At 52.2% G+C, this 14,685-nt stretch overlaps 34 non-coding genes and 3 pseudogenes across 34 annotated transcripts; all 37 read left to right on the top strand.

Annotated features, from left to right (window-relative positions):
* The first annotated feature begins 217 nt into the window (after positions 1-217).
* Positions 218-336, top strand: LOC143337390 (5S ribosomal RNA). The gene has a single exon (XR_013079028.1). It is a non-coding gene; the product is annotated as a 5S ribosomal RNA (ribosomal RNA).
* Positions 337-616: 280 nt separating this feature from the next.
* On the top strand, positions 617-725 carry LOC143336993 (5S ribosomal RNA; annotated as a pseudogene).
* A 271-nt stretch (positions 726-996) lies between these two features.
* On the top strand, positions 997-1,115 carry LOC143336852 (5S ribosomal RNA). The gene has a single exon (XR_013078597.1). It is a non-coding gene; the product is annotated as a 5S ribosomal RNA (ribosomal RNA).
* Positions 1,116-1,386: 271 nt separating this feature from the next.
* Positions 1,387-1,505, top strand: LOC143337389 (5S ribosomal RNA). The gene has a single exon (XR_013079027.1). It is a non-coding gene; the product is annotated as a 5S ribosomal RNA (ribosomal RNA).
* A 271-nt stretch (positions 1,506-1,776) lies between these two features.
* Positions 1,777-1,895, top strand: LOC143337388 (5S ribosomal RNA). The gene has a single exon (XR_013079026.1). It is a non-coding gene; the product is annotated as a 5S ribosomal RNA (ribosomal RNA).
* Positions 1,896-2,166: 271 nt separating this feature from the next.
* LOC143337387 (5S ribosomal RNA) lies at positions 2,167-2,285 on the top strand. Its single transcript, XR_013079025.1, has one exon. It is a non-coding gene; the product is annotated as a 5S ribosomal RNA (ribosomal RNA).
* A 271-nt stretch (positions 2,286-2,556) lies between these two features.
* On the top strand, positions 2,557-2,675 carry LOC143336843 (5S ribosomal RNA). The gene has a single exon (XR_013078589.1). It is a non-coding gene; the product is annotated as a 5S ribosomal RNA (ribosomal RNA).
* A 280-nt stretch (positions 2,676-2,955) lies between these two features.
* LOC143337386 (5S ribosomal RNA) lies at positions 2,956-3,074 on the top strand. Its single transcript, XR_013079024.1, has one exon. It is a non-coding gene; the product is annotated as a 5S ribosomal RNA (ribosomal RNA).
* A 271-nt stretch (positions 3,075-3,345) lies between these two features.
* On the top strand, positions 3,346-3,464 carry LOC143337385 (5S ribosomal RNA). Its single transcript, XR_013079023.1, has one exon. It is a non-coding gene; the product is annotated as a 5S ribosomal RNA (ribosomal RNA).
* A 271-nt stretch (positions 3,465-3,735) lies between these two features.
* Positions 3,736-3,854, top strand: LOC143336842 (5S ribosomal RNA). Its single transcript, XR_013078588.1, has one exon. It is a non-coding gene; the product is annotated as a 5S ribosomal RNA (ribosomal RNA).
* Positions 3,855-4,134: 280 nt separating this feature from the next.
* Positions 4,135-4,253, top strand: LOC143337384 (5S ribosomal RNA). The gene has a single exon (XR_013079022.1). It is a non-coding gene; the product is annotated as a 5S ribosomal RNA (ribosomal RNA).
* Positions 4,254-4,524: 271 nt separating this feature from the next.
* LOC143337383 (5S ribosomal RNA) lies at positions 4,525-4,643 on the top strand. Its single transcript, XR_013079021.1, has one exon. It is a non-coding gene; the product is annotated as a 5S ribosomal RNA (ribosomal RNA).
* A 271-nt stretch (positions 4,644-4,914) lies between these two features.
* Positions 4,915-5,033, top strand: LOC143337381 (5S ribosomal RNA). The gene has a single exon (XR_013079019.1). It is a non-coding gene; the product is annotated as a 5S ribosomal RNA (ribosomal RNA).
* Positions 5,034-5,313: 280 nt separating this feature from the next.
* On the top strand, positions 5,314-5,422 carry LOC143336992 (5S ribosomal RNA; annotated as a pseudogene).
* A 271-nt stretch (positions 5,423-5,693) lies between these two features.
* Positions 5,694-5,812, top strand: LOC143336851 (5S ribosomal RNA). The gene has a single exon (XR_013078596.1). It is a non-coding gene; the product is annotated as a 5S ribosomal RNA (ribosomal RNA).
* Positions 5,813-6,083: 271 nt separating this feature from the next.
* On the top strand, positions 6,084-6,202 carry LOC143337380 (5S ribosomal RNA). The gene has a single exon (XR_013079018.1). It is a non-coding gene; the product is annotated as a 5S ribosomal RNA (ribosomal RNA).
* A 271-nt stretch (positions 6,203-6,473) lies between these two features.
* LOC143337379 (5S ribosomal RNA) lies at positions 6,474-6,592 on the top strand. Its single transcript, XR_013079017.1, has one exon. It is a non-coding gene; the product is annotated as a 5S ribosomal RNA (ribosomal RNA).
* Positions 6,593-6,863: 271 nt separating this feature from the next.
* Positions 6,864-6,982, top strand: LOC143337378 (5S ribosomal RNA). The gene has a single exon (XR_013079016.1). It is a non-coding gene; the product is annotated as a 5S ribosomal RNA (ribosomal RNA).
* A 271-nt stretch (positions 6,983-7,253) lies between these two features.
* LOC143337377 (5S ribosomal RNA) lies at positions 7,254-7,372 on the top strand. Its single transcript, XR_013079015.1, has one exon. It is a non-coding gene; the product is annotated as a 5S ribosomal RNA (ribosomal RNA).
* A 271-nt stretch (positions 7,373-7,643) lies between these two features.
* Positions 7,644-7,762, top strand: LOC143336841 (5S ribosomal RNA). The gene has a single exon (XR_013078587.1). It is a non-coding gene; the product is annotated as a 5S ribosomal RNA (ribosomal RNA).
* Positions 7,763-8,042: 280 nt separating this feature from the next.
* LOC143337374 (5S ribosomal RNA) lies at positions 8,043-8,161 on the top strand. Its single transcript, XR_013079013.1, has one exon. It is a non-coding gene; the product is annotated as a 5S ribosomal RNA (ribosomal RNA).
* A 271-nt stretch (positions 8,162-8,432) lies between these two features.
* Positions 8,433-8,551, top strand: LOC143337373 (5S ribosomal RNA). The gene has a single exon (XR_013079012.1). It is a non-coding gene; the product is annotated as a 5S ribosomal RNA (ribosomal RNA).
* A 271-nt stretch (positions 8,552-8,822) lies between these two features.
* LOC143337050 (5S ribosomal RNA) lies at positions 8,823-8,941 on the top strand. The gene has a single exon (XR_013078704.1). It is a non-coding gene; the product is annotated as a 5S ribosomal RNA (ribosomal RNA).
* A 280-nt stretch (positions 8,942-9,221) lies between these two features.
* LOC143337372 (5S ribosomal RNA) lies at positions 9,222-9,340 on the top strand. Its single transcript, XR_013079011.1, has one exon. It is a non-coding gene; the product is annotated as a 5S ribosomal RNA (ribosomal RNA).
* A 271-nt stretch (positions 9,341-9,611) lies between these two features.
* Positions 9,612-9,730, top strand: LOC143337044 (5S ribosomal RNA). The gene has a single exon (XR_013078698.1). It is a non-coding gene; the product is annotated as a 5S ribosomal RNA (ribosomal RNA).
* A 280-nt stretch (positions 9,731-10,010) lies between these two features.
* LOC143337371 (5S ribosomal RNA) lies at positions 10,011-10,129 on the top strand. The gene has a single exon (XR_013079010.1). It is a non-coding gene; the product is annotated as a 5S ribosomal RNA (ribosomal RNA).
* Positions 10,130-10,400: 271 nt separating this feature from the next.
* On the top strand, positions 10,401-10,519 carry LOC143337370 (5S ribosomal RNA). The gene has a single exon (XR_013079009.1). It is a non-coding gene; the product is annotated as a 5S ribosomal RNA (ribosomal RNA).
* Positions 10,520-10,790: 271 nt separating this feature from the next.
* Positions 10,791-10,909, top strand: LOC143337032 (5S ribosomal RNA). The gene has a single exon (XR_013078687.1). It is a non-coding gene; the product is annotated as a 5S ribosomal RNA (ribosomal RNA).
* Positions 10,910-11,189: 280 nt separating this feature from the next.
* Positions 11,190-11,308, top strand: LOC143337368 (5S ribosomal RNA). Its single transcript, XR_013079007.1, has one exon. It is a non-coding gene; the product is annotated as a 5S ribosomal RNA (ribosomal RNA).
* Positions 11,309-11,588: 280 nt separating this feature from the next.
* Positions 11,589-11,707, top strand: LOC143337367 (5S ribosomal RNA). The gene has a single exon (XR_013079006.1). It is a non-coding gene; the product is annotated as a 5S ribosomal RNA (ribosomal RNA).
* A 271-nt stretch (positions 11,708-11,978) lies between these two features.
* On the top strand, positions 11,979-12,097 carry LOC143337021 (5S ribosomal RNA). The gene has a single exon (XR_013078680.1). It is a non-coding gene; the product is annotated as a 5S ribosomal RNA (ribosomal RNA).
* Positions 12,098-12,377: 280 nt separating this feature from the next.
* On the top strand, positions 12,378-12,486 carry LOC143336991 (5S ribosomal RNA; annotated as a pseudogene).
* A 280-nt stretch (positions 12,487-12,766) lies between these two features.
* LOC143336832 (5S ribosomal RNA) lies at positions 12,767-12,885 on the top strand. Its single transcript, XR_013078578.1, has one exon. It is a non-coding gene; the product is annotated as a 5S ribosomal RNA (ribosomal RNA).
* Positions 12,886-13,165: 280 nt separating this feature from the next.
* Positions 13,166-13,284, top strand: LOC143337366 (5S ribosomal RNA). The gene has a single exon (XR_013079005.1). It is a non-coding gene; the product is annotated as a 5S ribosomal RNA (ribosomal RNA).
* A 271-nt stretch (positions 13,285-13,555) lies between these two features.
* On the top strand, positions 13,556-13,674 carry LOC143337010 (5S ribosomal RNA). Its single transcript, XR_013078679.1, has one exon. It is a non-coding gene; the product is annotated as a 5S ribosomal RNA (ribosomal RNA).
* A 280-nt stretch (positions 13,675-13,954) lies between these two features.
* Positions 13,955-14,073, top strand: LOC143336999 (5S ribosomal RNA). The gene has a single exon (XR_013078678.1). It is a non-coding gene; the product is annotated as a 5S ribosomal RNA (ribosomal RNA).
* A 280-nt stretch (positions 14,074-14,353) lies between these two features.
* Positions 14,354-14,472, top strand: LOC143337365 (5S ribosomal RNA). Its single transcript, XR_013079004.1, has one exon. It is a non-coding gene; the product is annotated as a 5S ribosomal RNA (ribosomal RNA).
* The last annotated feature ends 213 nt before the right edge of the window (positions 14,473-14,685 follow it).

Here is a 14,685-nt window from a genome sequence, read left to right as displayed (position 1 = left end):
GGGGACCCATGGAGCTATAATCCGTCAGGCCCGTGTGTGCAACCACCAAAAGTGTGTCCATTGATTGACTTGCCTTCTTTAGAAGTCGGATTTGTTGGGCCGCACAATCAAAGCGGCCTCAACATTTCCAGACAAGTGAAAGAAGAAAGCCCTCACAGCCCAGAGTGTACATACACAGGGCACATGTATAAAAAGCTTGTGTGCATCAGTGCTTGCGGCTTACGGCCATACCAGCCTGACAACGCCCGATCTCGTCCGATCTCGGAAGCTAAGCAGGGTCGGGCCTGGTTAGTACTTGGATGGGAGACCGCCTGGGAATACCAGGTGCTGTAAGCCTTTTCTTCTCCTCTTTCACCAGTAGAGGGTGCTGTTCCTTCTTTAGTGGAATGGCCAGGCTTAGGGGACCCATGGAGCTTTAATCCGTCAGGCCCGTGTGTGCAACCACCAAAAGTGTGTCCATTGATTGACTTGCCTTCTTTAGAAGTCGGATTTGTTGGGCCGCACAATCAAAGCGGCCTCAACATTTCCAGACAAGTGAAAGGAGAAAGCCCTCACACCCCAGAGTGTACATACACAGGGCACATGTATAAAAAGCTTGTGTGCATCAGTGCTTGCGGCTTACGGCCATACCAGCCTGACAGCGCCCGATCTCGGAAGCTAAGCAGGGTCGGGCCTGGTTAGTACTTGGATGGGAGACCGCCTGGGAATACCAGGTGCTGTAAGCCTTTTCTTCACCAGTAGAGGGTGCTGTTCCTTCTTTAGTGGAATGGCCAGGCTTAGGGGACCCATGGAGCTTTAATCCTTCAGGCCCGTGTGTGCAACCACCAAAAGTGTGTCCATTGATTGACTTGCCTTCTTTAGAAGTCGGATTTGTTGGGCCGCACAATCAAAGCGGCCTCAACATTTCCAGACAAGTGAAAGGAGAAAGCCCTCACACCCCAGAGTGTACATACACAGGGCACATGTATAAAAAGCTTGTGTGCATCAGTGCTTGCGGCTTACGGCCATACCAGCCTGACAACGCCCGATCTCGTCCGATCTCGGAAGCTAAGCAGGGTCGGGCCTGGTTAGTACTTGGATGGGAGGCCGCCTGGGAATACCAGGTGCTGTAAGCCTTTTCTTCACCAGTAGAGGGTGCTGTTCCTTCTTTAGTGGAATGGCCAGGCTTAGGGGACCCATGGAGCTTTAATCCGTCAGGCCCGTGTGTGCAACCACCAAAAGTGTGTCCATTGATTGACTTGCCTTCTTTAGAAGTCGGATTTGTTGGGCCGCACAATCAAAGCGGCCTCAACATTTCCAGACAAGTGAAAGGAGAAAGCCCTCACAGCCCAGAGTGTACATACACAGGGCACATGTATAAAAAGCTTGTGTGCATCAGTGCTTGCGGCTTACGGCCATACCAGCCTGACAACGCCCGATCTCGTCCGATCTCGGAAGCTAAGCAGGGTCGGGCCTGGTTAGTACTTGGATGGGAGACCGCCTGGGAATACCAGGTGCTGTAAGCCTTTTCTTCACCAGTAGAGGGTGCTGTTCCTTCTTTAGTGGAATGGCCAGGCTTAGGGGACCCATGGAGCTATAATCCGTCAGGCCCGTGTGTGCAACCACCAAAAGTGTGTCCATTGATTGACTTGCCTTCTTTAGAAGTCGGATTTGTTGGGCCGCACAATCAAAGCGGCCTCAACATTTCCAGACAAGTGAAAGGAGAAAGCCCTCACAGCCCAGAGTGTACATACACAGGGCACATGTATAAAAAGCTTGTGTGCATCAGTGCTTGCGGCTTACGGCCATACCAGCCTGACAACGCCCGATCTCGTCCGATCTCGGAAGCTAAGCAGGGTCGGGCCTGGTTAGTACTTGGATGGGAGACCGCCTGGGAATACCAGGTGCTGTAAGCCTTTTCTTCACCAGTAGAGGGTGCTGTTCCTTCTTTAGTGGAATGGCCAGGCTTAGGGGACCCATGGAGCTTTAATCCGTCAGGCCCGTGTGTGCAACCACCAAAAGTGTGTCCATTGATTGACTTGCCTTCTTTAGAAGTCGGATTTGTTGGGCCGCACAATCAAAGCGGCCTCAACATTTCCAGACAAGTGAAAGGAGAAAGCCCTCACAGCCCAGAGTGTACATACACAGGGCACATGTATAAAAAGCTTGTGTGCATCAGTGCTTGCGGCTTACGGCCATACCAGCCTGACAACGCCCGATCTCGTCCGATCTCGGAAGCTAAGCAGGGTCGGGCCTGGTTAGTACTTGGATGGGAGACCGCCTGGGAATACCAGGTGCTGTAAGCCTTTTCTTCACCAGTAGAGGGTGCTGTTCCTTCTTTAGTGGAATGGCCAGGCTTAGGGGACCCATGGAGCTTTAATCCGTCAGGCCCGTGTGTGCAACCACCAAAAGTGTGTCCATTGATTGACTTGCCTTCTTTAGAAGTCGGATTTGTTGGGCCGCACAATCAAAGCGGCCTCAACATTTCCAGACAAGTGAAAGGAGAAAGCCCTCACAGCCCAGAGTGTACATACACAGGGCACATGTATAAAAAGCTTGTGTGCATCAGTGCTTGCAGCTTACGGCCATACCAGCCTGACAACGCCCGATCTCGTCCGATCTCGGAAGCTAAGCAGGGTCGGGCCTGTTTAGTACTTGGATGGGAGACCGCCTGGGAATACCAGGTGCTGTAAGCCTTTTCTTCTCCTCTTTCACCAGTAGAGGGTGCTGTTCCTTCTTTAGTGGAATGGCCAGGCTTAGGGGACCCATGGAGCTTTAATCCGTCAGGCCCGTATGTGCAACCACCAAAAGTGTGTCCATTGATTGACTTGCCTTCTTTAGAAGTCGGATTTGTTGGGCCGCACAATCAAAGCGGCCTCAACATTTCCAGACAAGTGAAAGGAGAAAGCCCTCACAGCCCAGAGTGTACATACACAGGGCACATGTATAAAAAGCTTGTGTGCATCAGTGCTTGCGGCTTACGGCCATACCAGCCTGACAACGCCCGATCTCGTCCGATCTCGGAAGCTAAGCAGGGTCGGGCCTGGTTAGTACTTGGATGGGAGACCGCCTGGGAATACCAGGTGCTGTAAGCCTTTTCTTCACCAGTAGAGGGTGCTGTTCCTTCTTTAGTGGAATGGCCAGGCTTAGGGGACCCATGGAGCTTTAATCCGTCAGGCCCGTGTGTGCAACCACCAAAAGTGTGTCCATTGATTGACTTGCCTTCTTTAGAAGTCGGATTTGTTGGGCCGCACAATCAAAGCGGCCTCAACATTTCCAGACAAGTGAAAGGAGAAAGCCCTCACAGCCCAGAGTGTACATACACAGGGCACATGTATAAAAAGCTTGTGTGCATCAGTGCTTGCGGCTTACGGCCATACCAGCCTGACAACGCCCGATCTCGTCCGATCTCGGAAGCTAAGCAGGGTCGGGCCTGGTTAGTACTTGGATGGGAGACCGCCTGGGAATACCAGGTGCTGTAAGCCTTTTCTTCACCAGTAGAGGGTGCTGTTCCTTCTTTAGTGGAATGGCCAGGCTTAGGGGACCCATGGAGCTTTAATCCGTCAGGCCCGTGTGTGCAACCACCAAAAGTGTGTCCATTGATTGACTTGCCTTCTTTAGAAGTCGGATTTGTTGGGCCGCACAATCAAAGCGGCCTCAACATTTCCAGACAAGTGAAAGGAGAAAGCCCTCACAGCCCAGAGTGTACATACACAGGGCACATGTATAAAAAGCTTGTGTGCATCAGTGCTTGCGGCTTACGGCCATACCAGCCTGACAACGCCCGATCTCGTCCGATCTCGGAAGCTAAGCAGGGTCGGGCCTGTTTAGTACTTGGATGGGAGACCGCCTGGGAATACCAGGTGCTGTAAGCCTTTTCTTCTCCTCTTTCACCAGTAGAGGGTGCTGTTCCTTCTTTAGTGGAATGGCCAGGCTTAGGGGACCCATGGAGCTTTAATCCGTCAGGCCCGTATGTGCAACCACCAAAAGTGTGTCCATTGATTGACTTGCCTTCTTTAGAAGTCGGATTTGTTGGGCCGCACAATCAAAGCGGCCTCAACATTTCCAGACAAGTGAAAGGAGAAAGCCCTCACAGCCCAGAGTGTACATACACAGGGCACATGTATAAAAAGCTTGTGTGCATCAGTGCTTGCGGCTTACGGCCATACCAGCCTGACAACGCCCGATCTCGTCCGATCTCGGAAGCTAAGCAGGGTCGGGCCTGGTTAGTACTTGGATGGGAGACCGCCTGGGAATACCAGGTGCTGTAAGCCTTTTCTTCACCAGTAGAGGGTGCTGTTCCTTCTTTAGTGGAATGGCCAGGCTTAGGGGACCCATGGAGCTATAATCCGTCAGGCCCGTGTGTGCAACCACCAAAAGTGTGTCCATTGATTGACTTGCCTTCTTTAGAAGTCGGATTTGTTGGGCCGCACAATCAAAGCGGCCTCAACATTTCCAGACAAGTGAAAGGAGAAAGCCCTCACAGCCCAGAGTGTACATACACAGGGCACATGTATAAAAAGCTTGTGTGCATCAGTGCTTGCGGCTTACGGCCATACCAGCCTGACAACGCCCGATCTCGTCCGATCTCGGAAGCTAAGCAGGGTCGGGCCTGGTTAGTACTTGGATGGGAGACCGCCTGGGAATACCAGGTGCTGTAAGCCTTTTCTTCACCAGTAGAGGGTGCTGTTCCTTCTTTAGTGGAATGGCCAGGCTTAGGGGACCCATGGAGCTATAATCCGTCAGGCCCGTGTGTGCAACCACCAAAAGTGTGTCCATTGATTGACTTGCCTTCTTTAGAAGTCGGATTTGTTGGGCCGCACAATCAAAGCGGCCTCAACATTTCCAGACAAGTGAAAGAAGAAAGCCCTCACAGCCCAGAGTGTACATACACAGGGCACATGTATAAAAAGCTTGTGTGCATCAGTGCTTGCGGCTTACGGCCATACCAGCCTGACAACGCCCGATCTCGTCCGATCTCGGAAGCTAAGCAGGGTCGGGCCTGGTTAGTACTTGGATGGGAGACCGCCTGGGAATACCAGGTGCTGTAAGCCTTTTCTTCTCCTCTTTCACCAGTAGAGGGTGCTGTTCCTTCTTTAGTGGAATGGCCAGGCTTAGGGGACCCATGGAGCTTTAATCCGTCAGGCCCGTGTGTGCAACCACCAAAAGTGTGTCCATTGATTGACTTGCCTTCTTTAGAAGTCGGATTTGTTGGGCCGCACAATCAAAGCGGCCTCAACATTTCCAGACAAGTGAAAGGAGAAAGCCCTCACACCCCAGAGTGTACATACACAGGGCACATGTATAAAAAGCTTGTGTGCATCAGTGCTTGCGGCTTACGGCCATACCAGCCTGACAGCGCCCGATCTCGGAAGCTAAGCAGGGTCGGGCCTGGTTAGTACTTGGATGGGAGACCGCCTGGGAATACCAGGTGCTGTAAGCCTTTTCTTCACCAGTAGAGGGTGCTGTTCCTTCTTTAGTGGAATGGCCAGGCTTAGGGGACCCATGGAGCTTTAATCCTTCAGGCCCGTGTGTGCAACCACCAAAAGTGTGTCCATTGATTGACTTGCCTTCTTTAGAAGTCGGATTTGTTGGGCCGCACAATCAAAGCGGCCTCAACATTTCCAGACAAGTGAAAGGAGAAAGCCCTCACACCCCAGAGTGTACATACACAGGGCACATGTATAAAAAGCTTGTGTGCATCAGTGCTTGCGGCTTACGGCCATACCAGCCTGACAACGCCCGATCTCGTCCGATCTCGGAAGCTAAGCAGGGTCGGGCCTGGTTAGTACTTGGATGGGAGGCCGCCTGGGAATACCAGGTGCTGTAAGCCTTTTCTTCACCAGTAGAGGGTGCTGTTCCTTCTTTAGTGGAATGGCCAGGCTTAGGGGACCCATGGAGCTTTAATCCGTCAGGCCCGTGTGTGCAACCACCAAAAGTGTGTCCATTGATTGACTTGCCTTCTTTAGAAGTCGGATTTGTTGGGCCGCACAATCAAAGCGGCCTCAACATTTCCAGACAAGTGAAAGGAGAAAGCCCTCACAGCCCAGAGTGTACATACACAGGGCACATGTATAAAAAGCTTGTGTGCATCAGTGCTTGCGGCTTACGGCCATACCAGCCTGACAACGCCCGATCTCGTCCGATCTCGGAAGCTAAGCAGGGTCGGGCCTGGTTAGTACTTGGATGGGAGACCGCCTGGGAATACCAGGTGCTGTAAGCCTTTTCTTCACCAGTAGAGGGTGCTGTTCCTTCTTTAGTGGAATGGCCAGGCTTAGGGGACCCATGGAGCTATAATCCGTCAGGCCCGTGTGTGCAACCACCAAAAGTGTGTCCATTGATTGACTTGCCTTCTTTAGAAGTCGGATTTGTTGGGCCGCACAATCAAAGCGGCCTCAACATTTCCAGACAAGTGAAAGGAGAAAGCCCTCACAGCCCAGAGTGTACATACACAGGGCACATGTATAAAAAGCTTGTGTGCATCAGTGCTTGCGGCTTACGGCCATACCAGCCTGACAACGCCCGATCTCGTCCGATCTCGGAAGCTAAGCAGGGTCGGGCCTGGTTAGTACTTGGATGGGAGACCGCCTGGGAATACCAGGTGCTGTAAGCCTTTTCTTCACCAGTAGAGGGTGCTGTTCCTTCTTTAGTGGAATGGCCAGGCTTAGGGGACCCATGGAGCTTTAATCCGTCAGGCCCGTGTGTGCAACCACCAAAAGTGTGTCCATTGATTGACTTGCCTTCTTTAGAAGTCGGATTTGTTGGGCCGCACAATCAAAGCGGCCTCAACATTTCCAGACAAGTGAAAGGAGAAAGCCCTCACAGCCCAGAGTGTACATACACAGGGCACATGTATAAAAAGCTTGTGTGCATCAGTGCTTTCGGCTTACGGCCATACCAGCCTGACAACGCCCGATCTCGTCCGATCTCGGAAGCTAAGCAGGGTCGGGCCTGGTTAGTACTTGGATGGGAGACCGCCTGGGAATACCAGGTGCTGTAAGCCTTTTCTTCACCAGTAGAGGGTGCTGTTCCTTCTTTAGTGGAATGGCCAGGCTTAGGGGACCCATGGAGCTTTAATCCGTCAGGCCCGTGTGTGCAACCACCAAAAGTGTGTCCATTGATTGACTTGCCTTCTTTAGAAGTCGGATTTGTTGGGCCGCACAATCAAAGCGGCCTCAACATTTCCAGACAAGTGAAAGGAGAAAGCCCTCACAGCCCAGAGTGTACATACACAGGGCACATGTATAAAAAGCTTGTGTGCATCAGTGCTTGCGGCTTACGGCCATACCAGCCTGACAACGCCCGATCTCGTCCGATCTCGGAAGCTAAGCAGGGTCGGGCCTGGTTAGTACTTGGATGGGAGACCGCCTGGGAATACCAGGTGCTGTAAGCCTTTTCTTCACCAGTAGAGGGTGCTGTTCCTTCTTTAGTGGAATGGCCAGGCTTAGGGGACCCATGGAGCTTTAATCCGTCAGGCCCGTGTGTGCAACCACCAAAAGTGTGTCCATTGATTGACTTGCCTTCTTTAGAAGTCGGATTTGTTGGGCCGCACAATCAAAGCGGCCTCAACATTTCCAGACAAGTGAAAGGAGAAAGCCCTCACAGCCCAGAGTGTACATACACAGGGCACATGTATAAAAAGCTTGTGTGCATCAGTGCTTGCAGCTTACGGCCATACCAGCCTGACAACGCCCGATCTCGTCCGATCTCGGAAGCTAAGCAGGGTCGGGCCTGTTTAGTACTTGGATGGGAGACCGCCTGGGAATACCAGGTGCTGTAAGCCTTTTCTTCTCCTCTTTCACCAGTAGAGGGTGCTGTTCCTTCTTTAGTGGAATGGCCAGGCTTAGGGGACCCATGGAGCTTTAATCCGTCAGGCCCGTATGTGCAACCACCAAAAGTGTGTCCATTGATTGACTTGCCTTCTTTAGAAGTCGGATTTGTTGGGCCGCACAATCAAAGCGGCCTCAACATTTCCAGACAAGTGAAAGGAGAAAGCCCTCACAGCCCAGAGTGTACATACACAGGGCACATGTATAAAAAGCTTGTGTGCATCAGTGCTTGCGGCTTACGGCCATACCAGCCTGACAACGCCCGATCTCGTCCGATCTCGGAAGCTAAGCAGGGTCGGGCCTGGTTAGTACTTGGATGGGAGACCGCCTGGGAATACCAGGTGCTGTAAGCCTTTTCTTCACCAGTAGAGGGTGCTATTCCTTCTTTAGTGGAATGGCCAGGCTTAGGGGACCCATGGAGCTATAATCCGTCAGGCCCGTGTGTGCAACCACCAAAAGTGTGTCCATTGATTGACTTGCCTTCTTTAGAAGTCGGATTTGTTGGGCCGCACAATCAAAGCGGCCTCAACATTTCCAGACAAGTGAAAGGAGAAAGCCCTCACAGCCCAGAGTGTACATACACAGGGCACATGTATAAAAAGCTTGTGTGCATCAGTGCTTGCGGCTTACGGCCATACCAGCCTGACAACGCCCGATCTCGTCCGATCTCGGAAGCTAAGCAGGGTCGGGCCTGGTTAGTACTTGGATGGGAGACCGCCTGGGAATACCAGGTGCTGTAAGCCTTTTCTTCACCAGTAGAGGGTGCTGTTCCTTCTTTAGTGGAATGGCCAGGCTTAGGGGACCCATGGAGCTTTAATCCGTCAGGCCCGTGTGTGCAACCACCAAAAGTGTGTCCATTGATTGACTTGCCTTCTTTAGAAGTCGGATTTGTTGGGCCGCACAATCAAAGCGGCCTCAACATTTCCAGACAAGTGAAAGGAGAAAGCCCTCACACCCCAGAGTGTACATACACAGGGCACATGTATAAAAAGCTTGTGTGCATCAGTGCTTGCGGCTTACGGCCATACCAGCCTGACAGCGCCCGATCTCGTCCGATCTCGGAAGCTAAGCAGGGTCGGGCCTGGTTAGTACTTGGATGGGAGACCGCCTGGGAATACCAGGTGCTGTAAGCCTTTTCTTCTCCTCTTTCACCAGTAGAGGGTGCTGTTCCTTCTTTAGTGGAATGGCCAGGCTTAGGGGACCCATGGAGCTTTAATCCGTCAGGCCCGTGTGTGCAACCACCAAAAGTGTGTCCATTGATTGACTTGCCTTCTTTAGAAGTCGGATTTGTTGGGCCGCACAATCAAAGCGGCCTCAACATTTCCAGACAAGTGAAAGGAGAAAGCCCTCACAGCCCAGAGTGTACATACACAGGGCACATGTATAAAAAGCTTGTGTGCATCAGTGCTTGCGGCTTACGGCCATACCAGCCTGACAACGCCCGATCTCGTCCGATCTCGGAAGCTAAGCAGGGTCGGGCCTGGTTAGTACTTGGATGGGAGACCGCCTGGGAATACCAGGTGCTGTAAGCCTTTTCTTCACCAGTAGAGGGTGCTGTTCCTTCTTTAGTGGAATGGCCAGGCTTAGGGGACCCATGGAGCTTTAATCCGTCAGGCCCGTGTGTGCAACCACCAAAAGTGTGTCCATTGATTGACTTGCCTTCTTTAGAAGTCGGATTTGTTGGGCCGCACAATCAAAGCGGCCTCAACATTTCCAGACAAGTGAAAGGAGAAAGCCCTCACACCCCAGAGTGTACATACACAGGGCACATGTATAAAAAGCTTGTGTGCATCAGTGCTTGCGGCTTACGGCCATACCAGCCTGACAGCGCCCGATCTCGTCCGATCTCGGAAGCTAAGCAGGGTCGGGCCTGGTTAGTACTTGGATGGGAGACCGCCTGGGAATACCAGGTGCTGTAAGCCTTTTCTTCTCCTCTTTCACCAGTAGAGGGTGCTGTTCCTTCTTTAGTGGAATGGCCAGGCTTAGGGGACCCATGGAGCTTTAATCCGTCAGGCCCGTGTGTGCAACCACCAAAAGTGTGTCCATTGATTGACTTGCCTTCTTTAGAAGTCGGATTTGTTGGGCCGCACAATCAAAGCGGCCTCAACATTTCCAGACAAGTGAAAGGAGAAAGCCCTCACAGCCCAGAGTGTACATACACAGGGCACATGTATAAAAAGCTTGTGTGCATCAGTGCTTGCGGCTTACGGCCATACCAGCCTGACAACGCCCGATCTCGTCCGATCTCGGAAGCTAAGCAGGGTCGGGCCTGGTTAGTACTTGGATGGGAGACCGCCTGGGAATACCAGGTGCTGTAAGCCTTTTCTTCACCAGTAGAGGGTGCTGTTCCTTCTTTAGTGGAATGGCCAGGCTTAGGGGACCCATGGAGCTATAATCCGTCAGGCCCGTGTGTGCAACCACCAAAAGTGTGTCCATTGATTGACTTGCCTTCTTTAGAAGTCGGATTTGTTGGGCCGCACAATCAAAGCGGCCTCAACATTTCCAGACAAGTGAAAGGAGAAAGCCCTCACAGCCCAGAGTGTACATACACAGGGCACATGTATAAAAAGCTTGTGTGCATCAGTGCTTGCGGCTTACGGCCATACCAGCCTGACAACGCCCGATCTCGTCCGATCTCGGAAGCTAAGCAGGGTCGGGCCTGGTTAGTACTTGGATGGGAGACCGCCTGGGAATACCAGGTGCTGTAAGCCTTTTCTTCACCAGTAGAGGGTGCTGTTCCTTCTTTAGTGGAATGGCCAGGCTTAGGGGACCCATGGAGCTTTAATCCGTCAGGCCCGTGTGTGCAACCACCAAAAGTGTGTCCATTGATTGACTTGCCTTCTTTAGAAGTCGGATTTGTTGGGCCGCACAATCAAAGCGGCCTCAACATTTCCAGACAAGTGAAAGGAGAAAGCCCTCACACCCCAGAGTGTACATACACAGGGCACATGTATAAAAAGCTTGTGTGCATCAGTGCTTGCGGCTTACGGCCATACCAGCCTGACAGCGCCCGATCTCGTCCGATCTCGGAAGCTAAGCAGGGTCGGGCCTGGTTAGTACTTGGATGGGAGACCGCCTGGGAATACCAGGTGCTGTAAGCCTTTTCTTCTCCTCTTTCACCAGTAGAGGGTGCTGTTCCTTCTTTAGTGGAATGGCCAGGCTTAGGGGACCCATGGAGCTTTAATCCGTCAGGCCCGTGTGTGCAACCACCAAAAGTGTGTCCATTGATTGACTTGCCTTCTTTAGAAGTCGGATTTGTTGGGCCGCACAATCAAAGCGGCCTCAACATTTCCAGACAAGTGAAAGGAGAAAGCCCTCACAGCCCAGAGTGTACATACACATGGCACATGTATAAAAAGCTTGTGTGCATCAGTGCTTGCGGCTTACGGCCATACCAGCCTGACAACGCCCGATCTCGTCCGATCTCGGAAGCTAAGCAGGGTCGGGCCTGGTTAGTACTTGGATGGGAGACCGCCTGGGAATACCAGGTGCTGTAAGCCTTTTCTTCTCCTCTTTCACCAGTAGAGGGTGCTGTTCCTTCGTTAGTGGAATGGCCAGGCTTAGGGGACCCATGGAGCTTTAATCCGTCAGGCCCGTGTGTGCAACCACCAAAAGTGTGTCCATTGATTGACTTGCCTTCTTTAGAAGTCGGATTTGTTGGGCCGCACAATCAAAGCGGCCTCAACATTTCCAGACAAGTGAAAGGAGAAAGCCCTCACAGCCCAGAGTGTACATACACAGGGCACATGTATAAAAAGCTTGTGTGCATCAGTGCTTGCGGCTTACGGCCATACCAGCCTGACAACGCCCGATCTCGTCCGATCTCGGAAGCTAAGCAGGGTCGGGCCTGGTTAGTACTTGGATGGGAGACCGCCTGGGAATACCAGGTGCTGTAAGCCTTTTCTTCACCAGTAGAGGGTGCTGTTCCTTCTTTAGTGGAATGGCCAGGCTTAGGGGACCCATGGAGCTTTAATCCGTCAGGCCCGTGTGTGCAACCACCAAAAGTGTGTCCATTGATTGACTTGCCTTCTTTAGAAGTCGGATTTGTTGGGCCGCACAATCAAAGCGGCCTCAACATTTCCAGACAAGTGAAAGGAGAAAGCCCTCACACCCCAGAGTGTACATACACAGGGCACATGTATAAAAAGCTTGTGTGCATCAGTGCTTGCGGCTTACGGCCATACCAGCCTGACAGCGCCCGATCTCGTCCGATCTCGGAAGCTAAGCAGGGTCGGGCCTGGTTAGTACTTGGATGGGAGACCGCCTGGGAATACCAGGTGCTGTAAGCCTTTTCTTCTCCTCTTTCACCAGTAGAGGGTGCTGTTCCTTCTTTAGTGGAATGGCCAGGCTTAGGGGACCCATGGAGCTTTAATCCGTCAGGCCCGTGTGTGCAACCACCAAAAGTGTGTCCATTGATTGACTTGCCTTCTTTAGAAGTCGGATTTGTTGGGCCGCACAATCAAAGCGGCCTCAACATTTCCAGACAAGTGAAAGGAGAAAGCCCTCACACCCCAGAGTGTACATACACAGGGCACATGTATAAAAAGCTTGTGTGCATCAGTGCTTGCGGCTTACGGCCATACCAGCCTGACAGCGCCCGATCTCGGAAGCTAAGCAGGGTCGGGCCTGGTTAGTACTTGGATGGGAGACCGCCTGGGAATACCAGGTGCTGTAAGCCTTTTCTTCTCCTCTTTCACCAGTAGAGGGTGCTGTTCCTTCTTTAGTGGAATGGCCAGGCTTAGGGGACCCATGGAGCTTTAATCCGTCAGGCCCGTGTGTGCAACCACCAAAAGTGTGTCCATTGATTGACTTGCCTTCTTTAGAAGTCGGATTTGTTGGGCCGCACAATCGAAGCGGCCTCAACATTTCCAGACAAGTGAAAGGAGAAAGCCCTCACACCCCAGAGTGTACATACACAGGGCACATGTATAAAAAGCTTGTGTGCATCAGTGCTTGCGGCTTACGGCCATACCAGCCTGACAGCGCCCGATCTCGTCCGATCTCGGAAGCTAAGCAGGGTTGGTCCTGGTTAGTACTTGGATGGGAGACCGCCTGGGAATACCAGGTGCTGTAAGCCTTTTCTTCTCCTCTTTCACCAGTAGAGGGTGCTGTTCCTTCTTTAGTGGAATGGCCAGGCTTAGGGGACCCATGGAGCTTTAATCCGTCAGGCCCGTGTGTGCAACCACCAAAAGTGTGTCCATTGATTGACTTGCCTTCTTTAGAAGTCGGATTTGTTGGGCCGCACAATCAAAGCGGCCTCAACATTTCCAGACAAGTGAAAGGAGAAAGCCCTCACAGCCCAGAGTGTACATACACAGGGCACATGTATAAAAAGCTTGTGTGCATCAGTGCTTGCGGCTTACGGCCATACCAGCCTGACAACGCCCGATCTCGTCCGATCTCGGAAGCTAAGCAGGGTCGGGCCTGGTTAGTACTTGGATGGGAGACCGCCTGGGAATACCAGGTGCTGTAAGCCTTTTCTTCACCAGTAGAGGGTGCTGTTCCTTCTTTAGTGGAATGGCCAGGCTTAGGGGACCCATGGAGCTTTAATCCGTCAGGCCCGTGTGTGCAACCACCAAAAGTGTGTCCATTGATTGACTTGCCTTCTTTAGAAGTCGGATTTGTTGGGCCGCACAATCGAAGCGGCCTCAACATTTCCAGACAAGTGAAAGGAGAAAGCCCTCACAGCCCAGAGTGTACATACACAGGGCACATGTATAAAAAGCTTGTGTGCATCAGTGCTTGCGGCTTACGGCCATACCAGCCTGACAGCGCCCGATCTCGTCCGATCTCGGAAGCTAAGCAGGGTCGGGCCTGGTTAGTACTTGGATGGGAGACCGCCTGGGAATACCAGGTGCTGTAAGCCTTTTCTTCTCCTCTTTCACCAGTAGAGGGTGCTGTTCCTTCTTTAGTGGAATGGCCAGGCTTAGGGGACCCATGGAGCTTTAATCCGTCAGGCCCGTGTGTGCAACCACCAAAAGTGTGTCCATTGATTGACTTGCCTTCTTTAGAAGTCGGATTTGTTGGGCCGCACAATCAAAGCGGCCTCAACATTTCCAGACAAGTGAAAGGAGAAAGCCCTCACACCCCAGAGTGTACATACACAGGGCACATGTATAAAAAGCTTGTGTGCATCAGTGCTTGCGGCTTACGGCCATACCAGCCTGACAGCGCCCGATCTCGTCCGATCTCGGAAGCTAAGCAGGGTCGGGCCTGGTTAGTACTTGGATGGGAGACCGCCTGGGAATACCAGGTGCTGTAAGCCTTTTCTTCTGCTCTTTCACCAGTAGAGGGTGCTGTTCCTTCTTTAGTGGAATGGCCAGGCTTAGGGGACCCATGGAGCTTTAATCCGTCAGGCCCGTGTGTGCAACCACCAAAAGTGTGTCCATTGATTGACTTGCCTTCTTTAGAAGTCGGATTTGTTGGGCCGCACAATCAAAGCGGCCTCAACATTTCCAGACAAGTGAAAGGAGAAAGCCCTCACAGCCCAGAGTGTACATACACAGGGCACATGTATAAAAAGCTTGTGTGCATCAGTGCTTGCGGCTTACGGCCATACCAGCCTGACAACGCCCGATCTCGTCCGATCTCGGAAGCTAAGCAGGGTCGGGCCTGGTTAGTACTTGGATGGGAGACCGCCTGGGAATACCAGGTGCTGTAAGCCTTTTCTTCACCAGTAGAGGGTGCTGTTCCTTCTTTAGTGGAATGGCCAGGCTTAGGGGACCCATGGAGCTTTAATCCGTCAGGCCCGTGTGTGCAACCACCAAAAGTGTGTCCATTGATTGACTTGCCTTCTTTAGAAGTCGGATTTGTTGGGCCGCACAATCAAAGCGGCCTCAACATTTCCAGACAAGTGAAAGGAGAAAGCCCTCACAGC

The sequence above is a fragment of the Chaetodon auriga genome, chromosome 18, assembly GCF_051107435.1.
Source record: "Chaetodon auriga isolate fChaAug3 chromosome 18, fChaAug3.hap1, whole genome shotgun sequence".
Classification (NCBI taxonomy): Eukaryota; Metazoa; Chordata; class Actinopteri; order Chaetodontiformes; family Chaetodontidae; genus Chaetodon; species Chaetodon auriga.
Note: the sequence above shows the minus strand (reverse complement) of the source record. Positions and strands in the feature narration are given on the sequence as shown.